Below are 25683 nucleotides of genomic sequence, written 5' to 3'. Positions count from 1 at the left end.
AATTTATGGTGATTTTCCAAAATCACGTTACTGCTGCTGTCCCAAGCAGATTTATTACCAATTCACTCTTTCACACATACCTTGCATGCATGTTATTTAAACATGCATATCAAAAATCAATCATCACATACCTATTAATTCACTTAAGCATAATATTCCTTTCATCATTTTAAAGCACAACATTACTCAATATTATCCAAGTTCACATTCGGCCATAATACATACAACATGTTAGCCGATTTTTCCCCTTAGCATCTAAGGCACATGCATGCTCATTTGCTTGGCTCAACTTCATCTATTCTCCATTTTTCATCAAAATAACATGAAACAACAACCATTTCTCTCATTTCCATTCATGACTGAATGCTCACAACACAACCAAATATAAAAAATATGCTTCATGGGTTAAGGTAGAAACAAGAAAAACCCATGAACATCAAAATAGAAGCAAAGCACCATGAGCTTACCTTGGATTTTCTTCCCCAAGTGACCGAACATTCAAAAGCTCTTTTCCTCTCCTTTCTCTTCCATTTTCGGCTACCATGAATAAGGATGGACAAAACTTTTCCTTCACTTCCTTTTGTTACTCTTATTATTCTAATTACCCAACAATTTATGACACAAAATGGCGTATAATATTTGTGCCATACTCATGCCATAATTTCAATAAAAAAATTTGCACATGTTGTCTACCACCAACATGATGGCCGGCCACTACATGTAAAATGGGAGGTTTGACATGCAAATCCTCCTATTTTACACTACAAATTATTTGGCCACTACAATTTGGCCTATAGCATTTTCAGAAATTTTCACATAGGTCCTATTTCATAATTTTACTCTCAAATGACAAAATCAAAGCATGAAATTTTCACACATGCACTTTCACATATAATAAACACAGAATATAATATTTAATTATTTTTGTGACTCGGTTTTATGATCCCGAAACCACTTTTTGACTAGGGACAAATTAGGGCTATCACAGGTGACCTGAGAATTCTTTCGGACCGAGTTCCGTAAGAAATATATCAGCCAAAGATTTATCAACCAGAAGAGTAAATAATTTCTAGAGCTGAAACGGGGTCTGATGACCGTGACAGAGTATGAGCAGAAATTTTTGAGACTTGTCGGTATGAGCTGAAATTTGTGAGACTCCGTCGGTATGCCCGAGAGTGTGTATCAACCGAAGCCATAATGTGTAAAAGATTTGAAGATGGACTGAATAAAGATATTAAATTGCTAGTTGGCATACTTGAGATAAAAGAGGTGGTAGTACTAGTTGAGCGAGCCAGGAAAGCCGAAGAGCTTGGGAAAGAGAAAAGAAAAGCTGACTTTGAAGCTAGAGATGAACGTAAGAGACCATCCGGTAAGTCATTTCAGTCGACATCAAAGAAGTTCTGAGATGATTTTAACCATTCTAAGGCTATTTCGAGTTATACTTGACGGGATCAGAATAGACCACCTGTGAGCTCGAGAGCTACCTAAGTAGCTAGTGTGGGTAATGTTAGATCAAATCAACCCGCGTGTAAACATTATGGTAAATGACATCCTGAAAATTGCAGATTACGAGATCAGGCTTGTTTTAAATGTGGATCGATGGATCATTATATTTGCGAATGCCCGGAGTTGGCTGAAGGATATCCAGTGCAGAATACGAGATTGGGTAACATTGTAGCTCGAGGTAGACCACCTAGAAACACGGGTAATGTGAGTAGCAGTTAGAGAGGGACTAAAGATACGACAGTTAGATTTGAGGCTCGTGCACATGCCAGAGCCTATGCTATTTGTGCACGTGAGGAGGCTTCATCCCCAGATCTTATTACTGGTACATTCACTCTTTATGATACTAATGTAATTGCATTGATTGTTCCTGGTTCAACTTATTCTTATGTGTATGAGACTTTAGTATTCAGTAAGACTTTACCTGTTGAGTCTACTGAGTTTGTGATTAGAGTGTCAAACCCCTTAGGCCAGTGTATTATGATGGATAAAGTATGTAAAAATTGTCCCTTGATGATTCAAGATTCGTGCTTTTCGGCTGATTTGATGTTGTTTCTATTTGATGAGTTTGACATAATTCTAGGTATGGATTGGTGCTTTCCGGCTGTTCAATCTCGGACTCTTCTTAAAGTATGTTTAGGGCCTCATAGGCCCATAAGAGGGACACTAAGATGTTGATTAATTGGTTTTAATTTGGAATGAAATTTTATAATCTATATTGTTCAAAAATGTCTGAGCATGTGTCCTGTAATGCCTCATGCCTGATCCCAGTCTCGGGAATGGGTAAGGGGTGTTACATGAGATTCAGAAACTGAATATGTGTCTCGAGAAATTCAGAGTTGATTCAGATGATTTTGAATGAAACTCATAGCAGTCGGTTATCTGTTCACCTGGGTAGTACAACAATGTATAATGATCTGAAATAACTTTATTGGTGGCACGGTATGAAACGAGTCATTTTTTACTTTGTTTCGAAATGCTTAATCTGTCAACAAGTAAAAGCCGAGCATCAAGTACCTTCTGGATTGCTCCAGCCGATCATGATACCTGAGTGGGAATGGGACAGAGTTACTATGGATTTTGTATCTGGTTTACCGTTAACAATGAGTAAGAAAGATGCAATCTAGGTTATTATGGATAGATTGACTAAATCAGCTCATTTTGTTTTGATACGTACATACTACTCGCTTTGTAACAGCTCGATTTAGACCCTAATCGAAACAGTGGTTTCGGGACCACGAATCTGAGTCAGAAAAATATTTTTAAATTATTTTTCGTGTTTATTTTGTGTGAATTTATATCTATGAAATTTTCGTGATTTAATTTTATCGTTTGGGTATCCGATTAAATGAAAGGACTTAATGGCATAAATTGAAAATTAGCAATTTTTAATTGTAAGGACTGTTTTGGTATTGGCTTCTTAAATGGAAGCACTCATGATGCAAAAAGTCCAATTTTTTTCTATATATATATTAGTGGACGGTATTAGCTAAGTTGAATATATTTTCTTATTTAATATGTACAATATATATATTTTATAATAATAAAATGTATATAATTATATGTATATAATATAAGTTATGAGTTAGAAACCATGTGCATGTGACATGGACGAATATGTCCTTGGCTTATAAGCTTTAGTTGTTAATTTTTAAAAGGGTAATTTAGGAAGCCAACCTTTAATTTATATAATATATGTTATAAAATAAAATAAGCCTAAGTGCTCTTATAATATCACCATAGCCGATTATAAACAAAAGAAGAAAAAAAAGAAGAAGAAGAAACTAGGTTTGACCATCTCCCAAGTTCAAATTCAAGGTTTGTTTTTAGTCGGTTTTTGATAATTTTTACGTTTTTGAGATCACTGCTTCGAGTACTACAAAGCCCATGCTTAACTTATGCTATTGATGAGAGCTTGTGATTTTTATTGTTTAATGATGAAATATGAAAGATATGTGTTGGGTTAAATGTTTTGTATTGGAATTTTTGATGATTTTGAGTAATTAGGACTTAATTGAAAAAATAAAAAGTTGAGGGACTAAATTATGAAATTGATGAAAAATATGGACTTGTATGTATATAGGGAGCATTCAGCCTAACTAGAGTGTAGCCAAATTTTGTGTATTTTGTGTTTTGTGCAATAGGGACTAAATTGAAAAAAATTGTAAATGTTAGGGGTAAAATGGTAATTTACCTATTTATTTATTTTTGGACTAAATTGAATGAAAATATGTTTGAATGATCTTAATTTGAATATTTTTAGATCAAGAACTAAAGAAATCGGATTTGGATCGGGGAAAAACGGAAGTTGTCGACTAGCTGCCTGATTCCGTTTTGTACTGTCCGAGGTAAGTTTTTAAGCAAATAGACGTGTTTATTAGTAAATTAATGTTATAATTATATGCTGTTATGGAATGTTAGAATTTAATTGTACTATGACCGAATATGGATAAATAAGGCTACCACACTTTTGAGTTCCATTCAACTGAGATACGACGTCCGAAAGCCCCGTATGAACCTTAGGAATAGTTAGGATACATATGTCATGACATAGGATTCTGATATATGTGTGCGAGTAAGACCATGGCATCGATATGTGGTTCCGATATGTGTTTACGAGTAAGACCCTGTCTGGGACAGTGGCATCGGTATATGACTACATGTAAGACCACGTCTGGGATGTTGGCAATGTACGACTTGTATGATTATTCGAGTGTCCTATCAAATTCCGAATGATTCATCGGGTAGAGGTATAATGAGAACGAATGTGTAAAACAAACTATAGATCAGGTAAGAATTTATTTGTTTTTTATTTGAACAAAGGTAAGTAAACACCTTGGTTATTTGTTACAAATCTTGTAAGTACAAATTTAGAAAAAAAATGTGTATTTGATATGTGTATTTATTTGTGATGACTAGTAAGCATGTTGTAATAGTTCTTACGTGTATGTGATTAAGTGATAAGGTACATATTCGGTTATATGGTTAATATATGCAAATGGAAGTATAATAAATCACATGAGTTCTGTGTTTTTGCATGTGAACTAAATATGTATTATATATTCGGCTATGATGATTAAAAGTCAATTTATATGGATTTTGGTGATATAAATATTCGGTCAAGGTGATAATATAAAAATATAAAAATATAAAAGAGAAATATTTATTATATGTTTAAATACATACTTAGTATGAATATATGTATTTATAAACGATTGGATATACATGTGGTATGATAAAATAATTTGGTTCAGTTTAGTTATATTGACTAATTTTATTTGATTGTTTGTTTGCTTAAAACTTACTAAGCTGTGATAGCTTATTCTGTGTGTCGTGTTTACTCTATTTTATAGATTTTGGAGTCAAGCTACAAGCTCGGGGATTGTCAGCCAAGCTCGTCACACTATCCACAGCTTTGGTACCTTTAAACCGAACTTAAATTATGGCATGTATTGGCTGGATCATGTTTTGAAAGTGATGAAAGTTGGTTATGTATAAATGCCATGCGAAAATGGCTAAGTTATTTTATTAGTATTCGATTATGTTAAGTAAGGCTTTAAGTAATCTCGATATTAAATTGCTTGCTTTGAATGCAAAGTATGTGTGATGAGTGTCATATGCTTTGAAAGTAGCTTGTGTGTTATGTTAGACTTAGTCTTGTATATCCTTAGTCAAATGTTTAATGAACTTGTTGATTAGTAATTGAGGTTGGAAGTTTGGATTTGCATGTGATTCTTAAACAATAGGTTTCGGCCAAGAAAGGGTAAAGGTATAATGTATGTTTATTGTGTATTATTATGTGATTGTAAATATTATGTGCAGTATTGCCTTAATAATATATATAGTTTATGAATAACCTAGTTGGCTAATTAATGTGAATTTAGAATTTTAATGAAAATTTTAGCTTTGACTTTTGGGTAAATGCGCAGGCTATAAGCATTCATAATGAATAAAATATATGTTTTTAATGTCTAGTTTATATTATGTCAAGGTCATGGACGAATGCATAATATACAATTTGAACTATTGATGATGTGCATAAACGGTTGAATGGTTCATTATAGAAGTCAGTGAACTATTGAAAATCATGAAGTTATTGAATAAAAGAAAATGGAGTGTGCATGATATTAATTTTGAAACTTATTATTGTATTAAGCTATGATATGCGTGAATAACACTTGGGCTTGCTATATTATTTAAGTTTTGCATGTTGAGTACATGTGTAAAGTGTTTATGAGAACAAGTGCTTATTAATTAAATACATGTGATGCTTACTTAATTTTTTAATTAAATGCAAGTAGTGAATGGGTATAATGCAATATATATTATATTTAATTTTTTTTTCATGTGGATAATATGACTGTTCACATACATGAGGTGAAATGTTTTAATTTAAAAGTAGTATTAATTTATTTAAATAATTTTAATTAACCTTTGAGACTTATGTTTGTGAATAATTATACATATATATGCATGTGTTCGTTTGGGATTGTGTTTTAATTCAATAATGCCTTACGACCCTGTTCCAGGGACGGATATGGGTTCGGGGTGTTACACGCTTGATAAGCTAGTTGAATTGTATGTTTCTCAAATTGTGAGATTACATGGTGTGCCTATTTCTATTGTTTCGGATAGAGATCCGAGGTTTACATCGTGGTTTTGGAAGAAATTGCCAGATGCATTAGGTACGGAATTACATTTCAACACTGCTTTCCATCCGCAAACAGATCGTCAGTCCAAATGAATCATTCAGATACTTGAGGCTATGTTGAGATGTTGCATTCTCGAGTTCGAAGGTACGTGGGAACGATACTTACCTTTGATTGAATTTGTGTACAATAACAGCTTCTAATCGAGTATCAAAATAGCACCTTATAAGGTTTTGTACGGTCGTAAATGTCGTACACTATTGTATTGGACTGAGCTCAGTGAAAATAAGATACACGGGGTTGATTTGATCAGAGAGACTGAACAAAAAGTGAAAGTGATCCGTGAAAGTTTAAAAATAGCGTTAGATCGTCAGAAATCATATGCGGACTTGAAACGAAAGGATATAGAGTTTCAGTTTGGAGACAAAGTGTTTTTGAAAGTCTCACCATGGAAGAAAATGCTCAGATTCGGTTGTAAAGGAAAATTGAGTCCGAGATTTATTGGGCCGTATGAGACTATATAGCATATCGAACTAGTTGCTTACAGACTATTGTTGCCACCTGAGTTAGAAAAGATCCACAATATGTTCCATGTTTTGTAGATATCTGTGACAGCCCTAAAGTGACCCTAGTAGGAAAGCAGTTTTGGGACCGCTAAACCGAGTCACCAAATTGTTTGAATATGATATTTATTGTCTAAAATAAATGTGTGAAAAATTTAAGCTTCTATTTAGTAAGTTGCATGTGAATTTAGTGAATAGGACTTATGTGTGACATTTTCGAAATGTGATAGATCAAAACATGAGGACCTATTAGTGCATGTTGAAAAATGGGGGACTTGCATGTCAATTTCCCCCCCCCATCTAGTAGTGGCCGGCCATGACATTAGGATGGACAAAGGGTGATGGACAAAACATGTCATAGACATGTTGTGTTGGTGCATCATGGGAGGAAACGATAAAATAATGAGCACGGTAATTAAATAATGAAAGGGAGGAGTGATGAAAAAAAATGGTCTCATCCATGCCCCCCCTTTGCCGTGAATGGAAGAAAGAAAACAAAGAAAAAAAATGTGTGTTCATCCTTGAACATCCTTGACCGAAATTCAAAAGGAAAGAAATGAGGAAATGTTGAAGAGGTTCGGCCATGCATGTAACTAGGCAAGGTATGTTTGAGGTTGCTCCATGAGATTCATGTATATTTTAGTAGTTAGCTTGAGTTCTAACTAGCCCATGGTTCAAATCTTTACTATGTCATGGAGATGATATTCGGCTAAGGTGGATTTGTGTTGATATCATTTGCATGCTAAAAGTGAAGCTTTGTAATGGTGCATGTGATGTTGGATTGATGATTCTTGAATCTTCTTTTTAGCATTTTTGAGTGAGACATTAAGTTCTTTGTTTAACCATGACCAAAAAATTGAAATGGTATGGTGTTGTGATGCATTCGGCCATGGTAGGAAGTAGAAGGGAAAAATATGGTTGTTGTTAGATGAAGTAGAGTCTAACGAATGAGCACATATGTGCATTAGTTGCTAGATGGAGAAGAATCGGCTAGCAAGTTGTGTGCTAAGGCCGAATATAATTTTTGTATATTAATGAGTAATGCATGTGTTAAATTGATGGAAAGGGAGAGGATGCTTTACTAGTGTATATATGTGTGTATTAGCCAAGTTTTGAACTTGAAACAAAATGGTGTTTAGTCAATACAAGTGACCATACTTGTAGAATGTATTAAGTGTTGCAATCGGTCCCAACATAGACATGTATGTTCGGCCACATGAATAAGTACATAAGTTATGTGTATGTTCGGCCATAGGTAGCCTATTGATGGCTTTAGCTTGACTTAGAAAATTCGGCTAAGGGGAAGTATTAGCTAGTATGTTGAATTCGATTCGTGATTTCGTACATATGTGACTCTAATGTCTAATGTATATATGGGCTAAGTACCTTGAGCTTCTATTTTGATGTTCGAATGAATTGTATTAAATTTCTTGATGTGATTAAAAATGCGTATGACCATTGTGTATTTGAGCTAAAAGGTGGCCATATGACCTATCAAACTCCTTGTCATATTCGGCCATAAGCTAGCAAAATGAGACTTTAATGAGTTAAATTTGTTTGAATTAGCTCAAGAGCTTAGAGGACCACAGTTGGATAAGGGAAAGGAAAAAGTGATCGAATAGCTGTCGAAATTGCTCGACCACATCCGAGGTAAGTTCTTGAGTAATAGAGCTTAAATTATGATTTGATTAGATCATGTTTTAAGCAAATCAAAATCATGCTCTTTGTGTGTGGCTATTGAGCCGAAATTGCAAGAGTGATAAGTGTCTTGTGTTTGAGTTTTGCTAATGAAAATGAAATACGAATGTGTCATGATTTATTGTTAAATGTGCATGGTTATTCGAATGATGTCCGGGCTAAGTCCCGAAGGCTTTGTGCTAAGTGACCATATCCGGACTAAGATCCGAAGGCATTTGTGCGAGTTACTAATTCCGGGCTAAGCCCGAAGGCATTGGTGCGAGTTACTAAATCCGGGTTAAGTCCCGAAGGCATTTGTGCGAGTTACTATAACTGGGCTATGTCCCGAAGGCATTTGAACGAGTAGCTATATCCGGTTAAATTCCGAAGGTACGTGATTCGGGAATGAACGATCTTGCTGTAAAAATTTCAGTTAATACGCTTGTAACATCCCAGCATTGAGGTATGTTTCGTATGTGCTTTGAATTAGTTGAGCCCTTACAAATAAGTATTCGCTCAGTTGATAAATGAGCTACCGGCCTTTGGCTAAGTTGATCTTTTGTGTATGAACATAAGGGTTGGTAATGTGAAGTAAGTATGATATTGAAAATTTGTGCATATGAAATTATCCGTTTAGCTACATGAATGCTATACTTTGGTTGTGTCTAAACTCTTTGCTCAAAACTTACTAAGCATTTAATGCTTACTCCGTTTCTTTGATTCTCTGTTTTATAGATTTTGGTTCTTCAGCTATCGGAGTCGGGATTTTGAAGTCGAAGTCGCCCACACTATCAAAGCCCTTTTGGTACACTTTTGGTTGAACTCTGAAAATGGCATGTATAGGACTACCCTTTTGTTGTTGGTCATGTACCCTTCGGTTTTGTGTAAATTTGGATAGCCATGCGAAAATGGCTTAAATATGCTTTGATCATAGCATTATAATCGTTTTGTATGTTGTCTGTCGAGAGGTATGGAAATGTTGGTAACGGTTAGCCATGGGAAGGGTTATTCTTGATCACCTTTGGAATATGTATGACAAACTTTAGTTGATCCATGGAGGATCATGAAATAGGTAAAGTTTACCTGAAAAACAGATGCTGGCAGCAGCAGTGATGTGGATGTGAAAAATCACTAAAAATAGTAGGAATGGAATTAAATAGTGAATAAATTATGTAAACGAACCTTGATGAATCTATTTTCATAGGAAAGTAACGAAACGATCATATGGGCAGTATGTTAAGAGATATTCAGGTTCTCGTGAGACAGGTGCAGAACGGTTTCTGGATTCCCTATTCCGACTTTGGAAATTCATTATAAATTAACCAGAGATAATTAGAAGTCATTCCATATATGCATAGATTCCCTTTTGAGTCTAGTTTCTATAGAAATAAACGAAATCAGTATTGAAGCCCTGTACAGGGAGATATCCAAGTCGTAATGCGCAAAGGTCAGTGTAGTCGATCCCTATAACATGGGAGACTTTAACTAATAAACTGTACTAATTGGCCCGACCAAAAATTCTAGAAAAAATATGTCGATGGGCATATGAGTCTAGTTTCAGGGAAAAATTACGAAACTGATTTTCGAGTTGTGAAACTCAAGATATGATTTTTAAGGTGACAGTGACGCAGTTAGCCAACTGCCTGGAAATTTTTAAAATGGACTGCGATAGTAAGCGAATTTAGTCTGTGAACCCTTCGTGTCCGACTCCAGCAACGGTCTCGGGTACGGGGTGTTACAATATCAATCTGATCCCTCACATGTGATTAGTCCGTCTGGGATTGAAATTAAATCCGATATGACCTACGAGGAAGAACTGATTCGTATTCTAGCTCGTGAGATTATAGAATTGCGAAATAAGAAAATTTCGTTAGTAAAGGTACTGTTGCATAAACATGGAGTTGAGGAAGCAACGTGGGAGCTAGAGGATGCAGTGAGTGAGCGTTATCCGAATGTATTTGCTGGTAAGATTTTTGGGGACGAAAATCCCTAAGGGAGGAGAGTTGTAACAGCCCGATTTAGACACTAGTCAGAACGGTAGTTTTGGGACCACGAATCTAAGTCAAAAAATATTTAAAAATTATTTTTTGTGTTTATTATGTGTGAATTTGTGTGTGTGAAATTTTCGTGATTTAATTTAGTCATTTAGGTGCCCGATTAAATAAAAGGACTTAATCGCGTAAAATGAAAACTTGATAGTTTAATGTGTGAGGACCGAATTGTTAATATCTTTTTAATATGAAGTCTTTATGTTGAAATTGGGCCACTATTAATATAGTTGGACGGAAAAGTACATATATATGTGATAATATAATATTTTTAACTAAGGTTAATATGTTAAATTAATAGAATAAGTTAATATAATATAAACATATCATAAAATAAGCCATGTTCATTTATTTTCTCTTGACCGAAACCAAAATAAGAAAGAAAAAGAAAAGAAGCTAGGGTTCGGCCATTTCTCAACTTGATTCAAGGTAAGTTCTAGCTAGGTTTTTGATAATTTTTACGTTTTTAAGATCGTTGCTAAGTTATCTTCAAGACCGATGCCTGAATTTTTGATTTTGATGAATATTTTGAGTCATGCCATTATTGAGGGCTTGTGATTTTTGTTTTTTGATGATGAAATATGAAAGATATGTTTTGGATTAGCATGTTTTGTATTGGAGTTTTTGATAATTTTGAGTAATTAGGACTAAATTACAAAAATAATAATTTAAGGGACTAAAATGTGAAATAAATGAAATATATGGACTTGTATGAACATGGGTAACATTTTGCCTAACATGGGTGAAGTGAAATTTTGCATATTTTATGTTTTATGCAATAGGGACTAAATTGCAAAAAGTGTAAAATGTCTGGGGTAATTGGTAATTTGTCCATTTATGTGTTTCTGGACTAAATTAAATGAAAATATGTTTGAATGAGCTTAATTTTAATATGTTTAGATCAAGAACCAAAGAAATCTGATTTGGATTGTGGGAAAAAGAAAGTTGTCGACTAGCTGTCCTGTTCCGTTTTACATCATCCGAGGTAAGTTTATAAGCAAATAGACGTATTAAATTTTAATTAAATGCAAATTATATATGCTGAATTGAATTAAGAGGATATATATATGCTACTGTCGAATGTGTATAAACTTGGCTACCATGTTCATGTTTTCTTTTCGACTGAGTTACGATGTCCGAAGGCCCCGTATGAACCTTAGGAATAGTTAGGATACATATGTCATGACATAAGATTCCGATATGTTATGTGCGAGTAAGACCATGGCATCAATATGTGATTTCGATATATATGTGTGAGTAAGACCCTGTATAGGATAGTGGCATCGATATGTGATTACATGTAAGACCACGTCTGGGACGTTGCCATTGTATGGTATGTGTGATTATTTAAGTGTCCTATCCAATTCTGAATGGTTCATCGGGTACTGATAAGTTGTGATCAAAAGTTTAAAATGAGTTGAAATGAGCAGGTATGAATTAGTTTGTTAGCTACCTAAAACAAGGTAAGTAAGTAACTTAATTATTTGTTACAAATCATGTGTGATGCAAATAAAGGATATATGTGATTATGATATATGTATCCAGTTTTATGAATGAATGATATGAATATTATGGAATTGGTTTTTGAATATGTGCATACAAGACCATGTATATTCGACCATATAGATAGTACATGTACATGATGTTATATTATGATTTTTTGAGCTTATGCATATAACTGTATGTATATTTGGTTATTTATTGACATTTTGGCTTGAAGGTTGAATGATAATTAATTATTTTGATTATATGAGTATTCGACCAAGGTGGAGTTTGAGTATGAAAATGTATTATTTATGAGACTTGGTAGTTTGAGACTAAATATGGTAATGATAATATATTATGGTTTAGATTAATTGAGCTGATAATATCATTGGGTTGTTTATTTGCTTATGACTTACTAAGCTATAAAAGCTTACTCTGTGTATATGCGTGTTTTTTTTTTATAGATTTTGGATTTGAGTTACAAGCTCAAGGATCGTTAGCCAAGTTTATCACACTATCGACTGTCTTCGGTATTTTATAAGCTGAATATTTGGACCTATGGCATGTATAGGTTGGATTACGTTTTGAAATGTTGGATTTTGGTGGTGTGTAATCTAAGCCATGCAAAAATGGCTAATCTTTTATATTTGAGTTCGGTTATGCTAAGTATGGTTTATGTTCATCTTAGTCATGAGGTTATGTGCTATGAATGTATAATATTTTTGTTAGGTACTATATGCTTTAAAAATGGTCGATGACATAAGATGTGCATGTGAATGGTTCAGCTAAAGTTATCTATGGATAGAAGTATATGTGATATGTGTAATAGTGTGATTTTGACCCTAGTTGGAATAATGGTTTTGGGACCACAAATTCGAGTCAAAAAATATTTTAAATATTATTTTCCGTATTTATGATATGTGAATGAGCATGTGTGAAAGTCTCGTATGAAAATTTGAATGTTTGTGTGCTTAATTTTAAAAAATGACGTAATCGTGTAAAATGTAAAGTTGTATGCTATTTGTTAAAAGTGCTTAATTGATTTGGCTTTATGATTATGAGGTCCTTATGAGGTTAATTGACCACTGAAGGAATTAAATGACATAAAAAGGCATGTGTTAAGTGAATGAATAATTTTATAACATAGAGTAAATTTGGAAATTAGATAATAATATGTTTTATAATAAAACAAAAGCCTAAATTAAGACATTTTCTTTTGTCATTGCCGAAATTGAAGAGAAAAGTATAGGGTTTATGTGTTTGAAGCATTCGGCCAATATCTAGCTTGATTAAAGGTCTGTTTTTGTTTGGTTTTTGAAAATTTTTATGTTTTTGTAATCGTTGCTTCGTATATTATCAAACCCATGCCTTAATTTCTGATTTTGTTAATGATTTTGAAATGAGCCATGGATAAATTCATGAGCTTGGTGATGTTACATGTTGAAATATGGAAGCTTGATGTTGGGTTTACATGTTTTGTCTTTGGATTTTTGATGAATTTGAGAAATTTGGGCTAAATTGTAAATATGTTATTTTGAGGGACTAAAATGTGAAATAAATGAAATGTATGGACTTGTATGAGAGCTATGAAAATTCGGCCAAGCTTGTGTACAAGCAAATTATGTGTATTTTGTGGTTTTGTGAATTAGGGACTAAAGTGTCAAAATGTGAAAATGTGAGGACTAGTTTGCAAAATGCCCTAAATGTGTGTTTGTGGATTTTTTTGATTGAATTTGTGATTAAATTGGTTAATTTTGAATTGAACTAGATCGAGAATTAAAGAATACGGATTTAGATCGGGGGAAGTCGAAAGTCATTGAATAATCGACTCCGTGTTCAAATCTGTACAAGGTAAGTCAATATACATTAAATGTGTTTGAGTTGAACTCTTATTATTCATATGATATTGAATTGTGATGAATGAAAGTTCGAGCTAAATATGTGCTATTCCAGAAAGTATCGACAAATTTTTTAAGTCTGAAAAGCCCCGTATGAACTATAGGAATAGTTAGGATACATATGTCATGACATAGGATTTTTGATATGTGTTATCGTGTAAGACCACCTCTGGGGTGTTGGTATCGACTTCTATTGTGCGTGTAAGAACATGTCTGGGACATTGGCATCGTATCCTTTTTCATGTAAGACCCTGTCTGGGACAGTGGCATCGATGTTTGATTACATGTAAGACCACGTCTGGGACGTTGGCACTATATACGCTTTCCAAGCTATCCACGTATCCTTATGTTTCCGAACGCTTCAAACGGGCATTTCGTGAAAATGGATAACTTTTTGAAATCATATCAGATTTAGGAATGTTTACTTTGTATAGCCTATTTGAGAATGAAAGGTAAGTATTTGAATATGAGATTTGTGTTAACATTGGTGTACAAAGTATAAACGATTTGATGATACTTATTTGCTTTTAATGATATGTTTATTTGTATATGGCTTACTAAGCTTTTGAAAGGTTACTTTGTGTGTGTTTGCATTGTTTTATAGATATCGAAGCTACTGTCAGCTCGGGGATCATCGAGGATCGTCACCACACTATCGAACCTTATTTTGGTACTTTTGAAAATGTATATATTAAAGTATGGCATGTATAGGCTAGAAGTTGTGGGATTATGTTTTGTGATGTATATATATTTAGCCATGTGATATGGCTAGTTTGTGTTTGAACTTATAATTTGGTAATGGTATATGATATATGATGCTAATGTAAAATTGTGGTATGTTTTGGTTGACCAAAAGAAATGGTCAATGTTGAGAAGTTTTGGTAAGTTTTGAGCATTTGATTGAGTGATTTATTGATCATATGTTTAGGTATGATTTTAGTGTAAGTTTTGGTATGAATTGATTGATTAATTGAGAGTGGAATTTGTTGATTATGTTAAGTTATGAATAAGGTATGTTTTGGTATTGAGATTGGATGAAATTGGTATGCAAATATGCTTGGTTTTGTGCTTGTAGGTTTACCCAAATTAGGGTGGCAAATTGGCTATTCAGATGGCCTATTTTTGTCCACACGAGTAGAGGCACAGGTGTGTGTTTCAGTCGTGTGCGACACATGGTCATGTTACACAGCTGTGTGTCCCCTAGGGTACCCTACAAATTAAAGTGAGTATACCCTTCAGTTTTGACACAACCTAGACATACGGGCGTGTCTATTGGTCATGTGTGGCACACAGGCTAGCACACAGGCGTGTGTTTGACCGTGTAACCAAGTCAGTAGCCTCCCTAATTTTCACACGGTCTGGCACACGGCCGTGTTTCATGGCCGTGTGGACAAGTCAGTATGTATGCCCTGTTTCGCCGGCTTAGACACACGAGCGTGTCTAATACCGTGTGAGGCCAACGGCCCGTTCATACGGGCGTGTGACCTTTGAAAAGTTGAAACTTTTTCTAAGTCTGGGAACTTTCATATGTTATCGTTTTGATCTTGAATGCATGGTTTAAACTTTATATGCTCAGTTTAAGTTCATATTGAATATGAATGACTTGTATTTAATGAAATGAAATGATAATTGATATTTGATTGTTTTGATCTGAATTACGAGTCCGGTAATGCCTCTTAACCTATTCCGATGACAGTTATGGGTTAGGGGTGTTACATTTTATTGGTATTAGAGCTATGGTTTAGTCGGTTTTAGGACTACCATAGTGGAACACCCCATACCCATTTTCTACACCGCGACGGAGTACGAGGCGTTACCTAACTTTAAACTCATGCTTTTATACATTTCCGAGTTACCGAAACTCTGATTAAATTTGAACTTTCTTAAACTTATCACCATATCCTTTAGATTGGTTTACGAGGCCCAAAAGACATGTTAGAAATCATTCGGGACCAATTCGGGTCCTCTTTCCATCTAGAGAAAATGTCACTTGACACAGGGGCACACGCTCGTATGGCAGGGCAACACACCCTTGTGACCTTTTCGATATGGCTGTATTAATGGTCCGTGTGTCTCACATGGCCTAAGCAATATAGGGACACACCCGTGTCTTCCACCCGTGTGGAATTAATTCTAAATACAGACCTACAGAAGTTTTCACATAGCCTGGCACATGCTTGTGTCCTTGGCCCGTGTCTTTCATAAGGCCATGACACGTCCGTGCCCTAGCCCATGTGCAAAAACCTGGACATTCTATTTTTGATGTCAGCAACATCAAAATGTCACACAGCCAAGGCACACACCCGTGTGATAGGCCATGTCCCTCACACGGCTAAGACACACGGCCGTGTCTCTGCCCGTGTGTTTACTACCATGCATACTGACTTGCAAATTTTACGTGGAGGGGATACACGGCCATACTAGACGCCCGTAGGGTAGTCCGTGTGTCACACACGGCCTAGACATATTCCCGTATGTATACCCGTGTGGAGAATATAAGGCTATTTACCAAGCCTCCTTACCACCCTTACTTACACAACCTACACAATAACAATCACAACTAATACAAGACTATTTCATGCTCTAAAATTAGCCACAGTAGACAACATTTCATTTGTGCAGTTTACTCATCCATGAACATAACACCATTACATATATCAAAATGAATATTAGCCATCATTCGAGGCTTAATACAAAATGAGGAATTTATCCCAAGCCAACACATTTGGCCAAATTAATATTAACACAAAACATAAGTCTAGTTCTTTATACATGCCATATTCAAAAATATGAATCAAACAATACCGAAAGCTTCGATTGATCGTGTGATCGATATCTCTGACTTCCGTTGATCCTTGAGCTAAATATGCGGCACTATAAGAAAAAGGAAAGGAGAGGGAGTAAGCATAAAGCTTAGTAAGTTGCATATAAATAAATACACAACAAGAACTTTACCATTCATTAACCTACTCATAGCATACAAGTAGGCGGAAGCATAACTTACTCATCCCTATCCATATAAAAATCATAGCATATATTGAGCTTATAACTCATACATTTCATATAGGTACCTGTACCACTCACAACACGGTTATACCAAGCTCATTAACTTAACGTCGTAATACTCACCGTTGAACCATTCAGGTCACTATCAGATATTCATTAAGCCTCAAACACGGGTAAGGTGCCTATGTCGTGTCCTGAACACGGTCTTACACTAGCTCATATCTCATTACACTAACTATCATCTCGTAGCCGATGCATGTCCCAGACATGTCTTACACTGGCTTACGTCTCGAGGTCGATGCATATCCCAAACATGTCTTACACTAGCACTTGTCTCGATGCCGATGCCATGTCCCAGACATGGTCTTACACTGGCTCTCATAATGTGGCTGACGCATGTCCCAGACATGTCTTACACTAGCCCACAATAACCCATATGTCATGGCATGAATATCCGATATATTTCCTAGGTTCGGACGAGAACTCTACTATCTCTATTATCATCATACTTTCTCAACTCCATAATCAAACAATTCGTGCTATATTAAATTCAAGTACAATTTAATACATACATTAGCAATGTGGTCGTATTATTTACATACAACTTACCTCGAATTTCAAAATGTAGCAACTAGACGGTTTAGCCGATTTGTTTGGCTTTCCCCCGATCTAGGTTCGGACTTGGTAATTCTTGATCTATAATAGCAAAATATACTTATTTAGTCACTAAATAGGATTAAGCAATCGAAAATTCACATTTTTGGTAAAATGACCATTTTACCCCTAGGCTCGAAAATTGATTTTTATCGAATTTCTTTACATCTTAAGCCTAGTTGAACCCTTTTTAATCTGACAGCAACTCCAAATTCCCACTGTATCACACATTTATCATCTACTTTACAACTTATGCAAACTAGTCCTTTTTAGGTATTTTCATGAAAGTCCTTTCACCAAAGTTGTTTATCACACCACCAAGCTTCATATTCTTCCATAAAATTTCAGAAAACACCCTAAATTATCTCATGGAAAAACCCTAGACTTTCAACCATTTTGCAAAATAGTACCCTCATTTGAAAGCTTATGCTTAAAGGGTCTCAAAAAATGTAAAAATCTTCAACAAAGGATATGAAAATCACTTACTTCTAGAGATGATAAGTTTTTTAAAATTTCAAGCTTCAAAACCCTCTTATGGCTAGTAAAAATTGGTGAAGAAGAAAAATAAAGAGGATGTGGCCTTTATTTTAATATTAAAACTAGTCAAAATTGGTGACCAAAACTCACCTAATTTTGACAATTTTTTCTCCTCTTGACCCTATGGCCGGCCACACCATCTTCCAAGGGTATATTTTCATTTTAAAGGCCCCCAATTTTAGTTCTCTTACTATTTAACACCTTTATCTATCAATTCAAGACTTTTGCACTTTATGCGATTTAGTCCTTTTTCACAATTGGGCTCACAAACACTAAAATTTATTTACCAAATTTTCATGCATTCTTAAAAACATGCTATAAAATATAAATAATAATAAAATAAATTCTTTGATTTTGGGTTCGTGGTCCTGAAATCACTATTCCAACTAGGCCCTAAATCGGGGTATTACACATAGCGTATGTAAGTCTAGCTATACATGCCATATTTATGAACTGCGATAGTGTGATGAATCCTAACATTGAACTGTGCTTTTATATAGCAAATAGATCCCGAACGAGCCATAGTGGACGATGTCAAAAGTAATGCGCCTACTCCTGCATAAGGGAACAACACCATCCAATTCTAGACCGGTTATGAGTAGGCATGATGGAGAGGCTAAACAAGCCTTCTATCAGATGATGAACGATTGGTTTAGTCAATATATTAGAACCAATCTGGTTGGACAACAACCTCCACCCCCGATTAATTTACCACAAGCTCCTTTTATGCCATTAGTGAACTCGGTTCAGATATGTAAGCCTCTGGTAGATAAGATTAGAAAGTATGGGGCTGAAGAGTTCCAAGCTACAATGAACGATGATGCTGAAAAGCTGAGTTTTGGTTAGAGAACATGATAAGAGTGTTTGATGAATTGTCATTGAGTCTCAAGGAATGTATAAAATATGTTGTTTTGCTTCTGAGAGATACGGCGTACCATTAGTGGAAAACTTTGATATCAATAGTTCCAAGTGAACGAGTCACCTGGGACTTCTTTCAAGCTGAACTTTGAAAGAAATACATCAGTCAGAGATTCATCGACCAAAAACGTAGAGTTTCTCGATATTAAACAAGGCCGTATGTCTGTATAGAATACGAGCAGGAATTTGTAAGGCTGAGTCAATATGCTCGTGAATGTGTATCTTCTGAGGCAATAATGTGCAAAAGATTCGGGAATGTCTTAAACGAAGATATTTTTCTGTTAGTCAGAATTATAGAAATCAAAGAATTTGTAGTGCTTGTTGAATTAGCATGTAAAGCTGAAGATCTCGAGAAAGAGAAAAGAAAAGTTGATTTTGAAGCTAGAGAAATACGAAAGAGATCATTGGGTAGATCTTCTTAGTCTACATCAAAGAAGTTCAGAGATGATAATATCCATTTAAAGACTAATGTGGGACATTAGAATAGAGATCGTGCTAGATCGCAATCGAACTACAAAGCTCCAGTTACATTCGTTGCTAGCATTAGAAATGCTAAATCTGATCGTCCTGAGTACAAGTATTATAGTGAAAGACATCCTGGTAATTGTAGACTATATGATTGGGCTTGTTTTAATTATGGATTATTAGACCATTTTATCTGTGATTGCCCTGAATTTGTAGAGCAAGAAAGTGTGCAAAATTTGAGACCAAGTGGTAATGCTTCTCGTGGTAGACCTCCAAGAAATACGGGTAATGTAAGTGGCAGTCAGAGAGGGACAAAAGACACAGCTGTTAGATTCGAGGCTCGTGCAGCTGCCAGAGCCTATGCTATCCGAGCATCTGAGATTACTGCTACAGATTCTATGAGATAAACAGTTATATGAGAAGTTCAGTAAATGTGAATTCTGGTTGTGAGAAGTTGGTTTTCTGGGTCATATTGTATCAGCATCTGGTATTCGAGTTGGTTTGAGCAAAATTTCAGCTATTTTGGATTGGAAACCTCCTAGGAATGTCTCTAAAGTCCGTAGTTTTCTAGGACTTGCTGGTTATTATAGAAGATTTGTAAAAGGTTTTTCGATGATTGCGACTCCGTTGACAAAACTGCTTCAGAAAGATGTGAAATTTGTGTGGTCTGAAAAGTGTCAAAAAAGCTTTGATCAATTGAAAACTTTGTTGACTGAAGCTCCAGTATTGATACAACCCAAATCAGGTAAAGAATTTGTGATCTACAGTGATGCTTTATTGATCGGTTTGGGATGTGTTTTAATGCAAGAAGGCAAAGTCATTGTAACAGCTCGATTTAGACCCTAATCGAAAAGGTGGTTTCGAGACCATGAATCTGAGTTAGAAAAATATTTTAAAATTATTTTCTGTGTTTATTTTGTGTGAATTTATAACTGTGAAAATTTTGTGATTTAATTTTGTCGTTTAGGCATCCGATTAAATAAAAGGACTTAATCGCATAAGATGAAAATTTGATGGTTTAATATGGGAGGACCAAATTGTTGTTGTCTTTTTAATAGGAAGTATTTATCTTGTAAGTAGGCCATATTTAATATTGGTGGACGGTAGTGGCCATAGTTTATAATAGTTTTATGTTCTATTAATAAGGTTATATAGGTAATTTAGTTAATAAACTTATATTAAATAAAACCAAAGTTAATAAACACATTATTTTCATTTGTTCATCCACCGAAATAACAAATAAAGAAAATAAATAAGAGAAATCAAGGGTTCAACACTTTCTCAAGCTCAATCAAGCTTAATTTGAATATGTTTAGATCAAGAACCAAAGAAATCAGATTTGGATCGGGGAAAAACGAAAGTTGTCGACTAGCTGTCCCGTTCCGTTTTATATCGTCCGAGGTAAGTTTATAAGCAAATAGTCATACTCAATTTTAAACAAATGCAAAGTATATATGCTGAATTGATATGTATGAATTATTATATGCTATAGCCGAATATAAATAGGTTTTATTACAATGTTTCTAAATTCGTTTTGACCGAGTTACGACGTTCGAAAGCCCCGTATGAACCTTAGGAATAGTTAGGATACATATGTCTTGACATAGGATTCCGATATATGTGTGCGAGTAATACCATGGCATCGATATAAGATTTCGATATATGTGTACGAGTAAGACCCTGTCTGGGACAGTGGCATCGATTTGTGATTACATGTAAGACCACGTTTGGGACGTTGGCATTGTATGATATATGTGTGATTATCCGAGTGTCTTATCTAATTTCGAATGGTTCATCAGGCAAGGATAAGTTGTGTTCGAATAAGTAAAATGAGCTAAATGGCCAGGTATGAGCTAACTTGTTACCCATGTGAGATAAGGTAAACGAGTACTTTGAATATTTGTTTAAAATCATGTATGTTAGAAATGGAAAATATATGTGAGATTAGTATGTATATTCGGTCTTGTTCCTAAATAATTTGAACATCAAAGAAATGATTCTTAATTATTTGCATATGTGCGACCATATATATTCGGCCATATAGGTAATGTACATATCTGATGTTATATATATGTTAGAAATTGGCCCGTTCATGTAACTCATCACCAATTGGTAACAACCCATCACTTGTAAATAAAACCATACAAAAATTCGTAGGTCATAGCCTACTTCAATTAAGCCAAATTTTCATGGCCATATACAAAATGATGAACATATTTTTACATGCCTTCATTTGGCAAATCAAATGACACATATAACAAAATACACAAAAATCCTACACATGCCATTGAACAAAATAAGAATGTCTTTATACCAAAGCTTGACTAGTTGATAGTGTGTCGACTCTCCAATCGTCTTCCAGTCTTTATGAGTCCTCGAGCTCCATGAAATAGGGAAAAAGAGAGGGGTAAGCATTTACATGCTTAGTAAGCTCGAATAACTAGAAAGTAAACTTACCGAGTAATTATCATACATCCATACTTAAATCATGAAATCATCAATCATGAAATGATTCCCTATCACATGTACTCAATCAATGAGTTAGTCACATAACAAAGCATCATGTAATTTATGTAGGTGAGCTCATTATTCATCATCTTATTGACATACATCTTATTAATCCCGTTGAGTTTCTAGGAAATCTCGATGGAATACCCATCATCTTAGTGCCAATTGTTTCGGAGTTGTGTTTCAGTTATTTCGAAACCTTGCGTTTACCTCGATCAACCTCCGGAATTTTTTCCTCGAGGTCTATAACAACAAAATTATATCATTAATACCCCACATTATACATCACAAGTCTAATTCTCACCCCCGGTCCAAATGACCATTTTGCCCCTAACCTTTGATATTTTTACAATTCCCTAGGCTCGTATAATGAAACACATGCAATTTCTACCTTACTCAAGCCTAGCTAATTTTTGGTTCATTTTTCCCATTTTATTTCACTTAAATGCCAAATGACCAAAATGTTCTTAGGCTCTTTCTTTGAAATTTCATCCATGCAAGCCTATTTTTGTCCAAAAATTTAGAAATTGGGCAAATTACTCTCCAAGACCTTCTAATTTATAACCCAAAGCAACTTGATAAAAATTGCTTCTAGAATCCAAGTTTTGCAATTTATTTAATTTAGTCCCAAATTGGGCACTTACTCAAAGAATTCCTTCATGAAACTTTAACACATGCATATTTTCATATTCTAAGCCTCATAATAATCATAAAATAAATATTTTGATGTCAAATTTGTGGTCCAGAAACCACTATTCCGACTAGGCCCTATTTTGGGATGTTACATTTCTCCCCCCTTAGGGACTTTCATCCTCGAAAGTCTTACCAGTGAACAGATTCAGATATTGGCTTCTCATGGTTTCTTCTGGTTCCCATGTAGCCTCTTCTACACCATGTCGATGCCATAAAACTTTTACTGAGGCCACATCTTTATTCCTCAGCTGTTTAATCTCTTGAGCCAATATCTTGACTGGTTCCTTTCCATAGGTCATGTCTGGTCGAATTTCAATCTCAGTCGGTGAAATCACGTGAGAAGGGTTTGATCGGTATCATCTTAACATAGATACGTGAAACACATCGTGAATCCTTTCCAGTTCAGGTGGTAATGCCAAGCGATAAGCTAACATTCCAACTTTTTCAAAGATCTCGTACGGTCCGATAAATCGCGGACTCAGTTTGCCTTTCTGGCTAAAGCTCAACACCTTTTTCCATGGAGAAACTTTCAAGAATACTCTATCTCCAACTTGAAACTCAATTTCCTTTCTTTTCAGATCAGCATATGACTTTTGCCTATCCGATGCCGCTTTTAAACAGTCTCGTATCACTTTAACTTTCTCTTTAGTTTCTTTAATCAAATCAACTCCGTGAATCTGATTTTCCTTAAGTTCTGTCCAATACAATAGAGTTTGGCACTTCCTGCCATACAAGGCCTCATAAGGTGCCATCTCCAAACTCGTCTGAAAACTGTTGTTGTAGTCGAATTCTACTAGCGGCAAATATTTTTCCCAGCTACCCTGAAATTCAAGGATGCAACATCGCAATATATCCTCAAGAATTTGAATTATCCGCTCAGACTAACCATCTGTCTGAGGGTGAAAAGCTGTACTAAAGCTTAACTTCGTACCCAAGGCTTCTTGTAATTTCTTCCAAAATCTCGAAGTAAACCTCAGGTCTCTGTCTGAAATAATCGATAGGGGTACCCCATGCAATCTTACAATCTCAGAAATGTACAAGTCAGCCAATCTATTGAGGGAGTAATCTGTCCTCACTGGAATAAAAATGAGTCGACTTCGTCAACTTATCTATCACGACCCATACGACATCTTTCTTCTTCGGAGTCAATGGCAATCCTGTCACGAAATCCATAGTAACTCTGTCCCACTTCTATTCGGGGACCATCACAGGCTGTAGCAAACCTGAAGGCACTTGATGTTTAGTTTTAACTTGCTGACATACTAGGCATTTCGACACAAATTCAGAAATATCTCTTTTCATGTCGTTCCATCAGTACATTTTCTTCAAATTGTTATACATCTTGGTACTTCCCGGGTGAATTGACAGACGGCTGTTATGTGCTTCTTGCTAAATTTTCTAAATAAGTTCATTGTTTTTGTAACACCCCTTACCCGTATCCATCGCCGGAACAGGGTACGAGGTATTAACAAATTATAGTATATACTATTAAATAAAACCCAACAAAAATATGACGCAATTTGATCATGGATCATTATAACTTATGCCATTAACAATACAAACCAATTTGAAAGGCTTCGTACAAAATGATTAGTTTGATACTATAAGTAGTAATTTAAACCTAGACAATTATGACACGTAACAAAATAACTAAGTCTGCTATACATGCCATATTTCAAAATGTTGAGTTCAGATACCAAGAGTATTGATAGTGCGGGCGGATCTTCTACGATCTCTAACTCCTGTGCTAGCTGGATGACACTATAAGACAAAGGAGAGAAAAGAAAGTAAGCTTATAGCTTAGTAAGTAAGTATATAAATAACAAATAAGGAATCTAATATGTTTACAACATAACTCAATTATATCATATTTTTAATTTTATTGTTTACTCCAATTTGATCAAGCTGTCCCTCCTGTGTCATGATCACTAAATAAATCATAACTCGAGTTAAGAAACTCGAAATTCAAATCCGTAAAATTTATCTGAATCTAGACTCATAAAACTTATTACTAATTGTTTTCTAGAATTTTTGGTTTAGCAAATTAGTACTGTTTATTAGTTAAAGTTTCCCCTGTTACACAGCTCAACTGATCTGACCTCTGTTCACTACAAATTGAATTTCTCTCAGTACACAATTCAAATAACCATGAAACCTATTTCATTTAAAACTAGACTTAATAAGTAATTTATGAATGTAAACTATATTTCTTAATTTGTTTTGTACAATTTTTAATGATTTTTCAAAGTTGGAATAGGGGATCACATAGTCATCCTGAGCAAGTCACACACAATTGTAAATATCTCAAAATATAGAATTTCTTTGCTTTCTTTGTTTCTTTTATATGAAAATAGACTCATTAAGAATTAATTTCACATCTCATTAAACCTCTAATTAAATTCCTTCTATTTTTGGTGAATTTTCAAATCACGTCACTGCTACTGTCCAAAACAGTTTTAATGCTAATTTCACTCTTTCACACATTCTTTATACTAACCTTATTTTAACTTACATATATATATACCACAAATCATTTTCACCACATTTCATTCATCACAAGTGTAGGTCCATGACTACAATGTCACCACAAAACCATCCCGATGAACAATTCGGATTAATCCTCGATACTTGATGGTTTCAGCACACAGCCCCCACCATCATATTTCATTTAGTTCGGCTCTCTTGTACACATGGTGAACACTTAGCACCACTCATGCGACCTAGCCGATTTGTCTCGTAGCTCTCTTGTCTACATGGTATCCTTCACTTGGAATCACGCATGCGACCTAGCTACATTTATCTCTCACGTAGCTCTCTTGTCTACATGGGATACATCCCGTATCACACATGTGACCTAGCTACTACATAGTATCTCGTAGCTTTCTTGTACACATGATGTGCACTCGGCACCATACATGTGACCTAGCTACGCTCCCTCTATTTTATCCGATCTTTTTGAATGTTCAACCGGGATCTCTCTCTCTATTACTTATTTCCATTCTTCCAATAGTCGATTTATACTTCAACATCAGCTAGTATATATATATAATAGGCTGAAATATAAGAATGTAAATGAAAT

This window comes from Gossypium hirsutum, chromosome A04, assembly GCF_007990345.1.
Source record: "Gossypium hirsutum isolate 1008001.06 chromosome A04, Gossypium_hirsutum_v2.1, whole genome shotgun sequence".
In the NCBI taxonomy this organism is placed as follows: domain Eukaryota; kingdom Viridiplantae; phylum Streptophyta; class Magnoliopsida; order Malvales; family Malvaceae; genus Gossypium; species Gossypium hirsutum.
This window is presented reverse-complemented; position numbering follows the sequence as displayed.